Raw genomic sequence first — 3,139 nt, 5'->3', positions numbered from 1 at the left:
ACATTAAATCATTAAGGTTAAATAGGGAAATTAAACTTAAGTTATAATATACATAATAAAACATAAAATAAAGACAACATATACTTTATTTCTTCATTGTTCTTGCCGAATATAAACAAAAGAAAAAGAAAGAAACTAAGCTAGGGTTTGGCCTATATTCAAGCTCAATCAAGGTTCGTTGTTGTTCGGTTTTGATAATTTCTATGTTTTTGACATCGCTGCTTAGTAATCTTCAAGACCCATGCTTTAATTTTTTATTTTGATGAATATTTTGAGTTGTGCCATTGTTGATATCTTGTGATTTTTTTTGTTTGATGATGAAATATGAAAGGTATGTTTTAGATTAACATATTTTGTATTGGAATTTTTGATGATTTTGAGTAATTAGGACTAAATTGAAAAAATAATAATTTGAGGGACTAAAATGAGAAATAAATGAAATATATGGACTTGTATGGTAATGGATAAAATTTGGCCCAACATAAGTGATAAATCGTAAATTATACATATTTTTACCCCATATTTAATGCATTTTATGGATGATTTCTCATTAAAATTGGTGAATTCGATACTCCTAATGCTCTAATTTCATGTTTTATACTTAGGAGAGCATAGGAGAGTGAAAGGAACAAGAAACGGGCCGAAAACGGAGAAAATGGGCCAAAGTACGAAATCAACACGGCCTGGACCTCCTTACACGGGCAAACCACATAGCTGTGCCAAGTTGGCAGATTCGAACACGGCCTGAAGTAATCGAACACGAGCGTATGCCATGGGCGTGTCCCTGCCAAGCCCAAGTTGAGTCCAATTCGGAAAAGGCCAATTTTAAGGGTTTTTAGGCATTCCAAAGCCTATAAATACACCTTAGAGGAGGAGGAAAAGGGAGACGGAAAATAGGGGGTAAGGAATTACACCAAGGAAGCCGATTGATCCATCTCAGAAGCCAGATTCATCATCAACACTGAAGATCTCTCCTCAATTTCCCTTTAGGAGTTTTGGGTTTTCTTTATGTTTTGTATTCTTTATTCTTCTGAGATGTTTTCTTATTTAGTTATGAACTAAAGCCCCTAAATACTTAAGGGGAATGAAACCTAAGACGAATCTTGTTATTATTTTCTAAATCGTATGATAAATATTTAACTTGTTCTTAATTATGTCTTCTTAATTCTTGTTTTAATATCCTAGGATACTGATTCAAGACAAGCTCTTATTCAGAGGAGGAATAGACCCTGTCTAACAGTACATTTTTCATAATTAAGCGGAGTTGATTGCGTGCCTAGAATAGGGTGACAAGATTTTACCGGATTACGGTGAAACCTAATAAGGGGATCCATAGATCGAGTTAATGCAACCCTAGAGTGTTAATTAGAGAAAAGTCTCGGTTATTCAATCTAGGGATTAGACATTATTAGTCTTGAATAGGGATAATAACATAACTTAGGGATCTCTACGGAACAAGTTGAATGAATAAATCGTCCGATTCAGAACCAGAATAACAAGTAAAGTCTAGGTGGATTTTTCCTTAGGTATTGTCTTAAGTCAATCGATTTTCCCAAAAGCAATTCCCCAATTCTTTTCTCTGTGTGTTCTTAGTTTAGATAATTAGTCAATTAAAACAAAACCTCTTTATTCTTAGGCTAGATAATAAAAAGATAGTCATTACTAGTACTTTTAGTTCCTTTGGGTTCGACAATCCGATCTTGCTAAAACTATACTATTGTTCGATAGGTACACTTGCCTACATCGCGATAATATTTAGTTCAAGAATGAGTAATTATAAATATTTAAAACCTATCATGAAACCTCGCGATCAAGTTTTTGGTGCCGTTGCTGGGGAACTAAGATATTAGGAACGCTCAATTTTTTTTACTTTTGCCATTTATTTTTCTTGCAATTTAATTTTTTTATTATTATTATTTATTAACCTACTCTTTCTTTCTCTTGGCATGTTTTTATAGTTTATGACTTGAAGAAACCCATTGGGACTGTTAGTTTTTGATAAAGAAATCGATCGCACAGTTCGTAGAAACCAAAGAGAAATAAGGCGTAGCTTAAGATACACGAAGAAGAAGCAAGAAGACGATACTCAACCCCTAACCGAAGAGATGGCTGAAAACCAAGGTAATCAGCTACCTCCTGCAATTGCGGTTAATCAAAATCCTGCTCCACGCACTATGTATAATTATGCTAAACCTTCTTTAACAGGAACTAAATCTAGTATAGTTAGACCTACTGTAGCTGCAAATACTTTTGAATTAAAACCTAACACTCTTCAGATGATACAGCAATGTGTTCAGTTTGATGGTTTACAGGATGAAGATCCCAACGCTCACTTAGCAAACTTTACAGAATTTTGCGATACATTTAAAATCAATGGTGTTTCTGATGATGCCATTCGTCTTCGGTTATTCCCTTTTTCATTAAGGAACAAAGCTAAACAGTGATTGAACTCATTACCACGAGGGTCAATTACTACTTGGGAACAAATGACCGAAAAATTCTTACTAAAATATTTTCCTTCGGCTAAAACGGCTAAATTACGTACTAACATCTCTTCTTTTGTGCAGATGGATTTAGAGACCCTCGACGATGCATGGGAGAGATACAAGGACTTACTGAGAAGGTGTCCTCACCATGGGTTAACGCTGTGGCTCCAAGTATAAACATTCCACAATGTTTTGAATCCTTCGACTCGGCAAATGGTTGACGCAGCTGTTGGCGGAACCATCAATAATAAAACACCTAAAGATGCCTATGAGTTTATTGAGGAGATGTCACTGAATAACTATCAATGGCAAGTCATGATGACAAAGTCAACGAAAATAGTCGGTGTTTATAATGTCGATTCAGTTAGCATGCTATCAAATTAGGTAGAACTCTTGACTAAAAAGATTGATGGTTTTCTTAGTTCTTCACATGTTCACCCAGTAATGTAGTGCAAAGCAAATAGCGGTGGAACAAACCATTTGGAATATCAACCTTATGGCCATAACATGGATAACGAGCAGCCCAACTGCATGGGTAGTAATCCTCGACCTCAAAACAATCCATTTAGTAACACTTACAATGTAGGTTGGAGGAACCATCCTAATTTTTCGTGGGGAGGCCAAGGAAATCAAAGACCACAACATCTTCCGGG

At 35.4% G+C, this 3,139-nt stretch overlaps 1 non-coding gene across 1 annotated transcript; it reads right to left on the bottom strand.

The window, feature by feature from the left end:
- Positions 1 to 2,534: 2,534 nt before the first annotated feature.
- LOC128285059 (small nucleolar RNA R71) lies at positions 2,535 to 2,641 on the bottom strand. The gene has a single exon (XR_008275474.1). It is a non-coding gene; the product is annotated as a small nucleolar RNA R71 (small nucleolar RNA).
- Between the last annotated feature and the right edge of the window lie 498 nt (positions 2,642 to 3,139).

Source organism: Gossypium arboreum, chromosome 11 (genome assembly GCF_025698485.1).
Source record: "Gossypium arboreum isolate Shixiya-1 chromosome 11, ASM2569848v2, whole genome shotgun sequence".
NCBI classification, from domain to species: Eukaryota; Viridiplantae; Streptophyta; class Magnoliopsida; order Malvales; family Malvaceae; genus Gossypium; species Gossypium arboreum.
The sequence above is the reverse complement of the archived record's forward strand: the minus strand, read 5'-3'. Positions and strand labels throughout refer to the sequence as shown.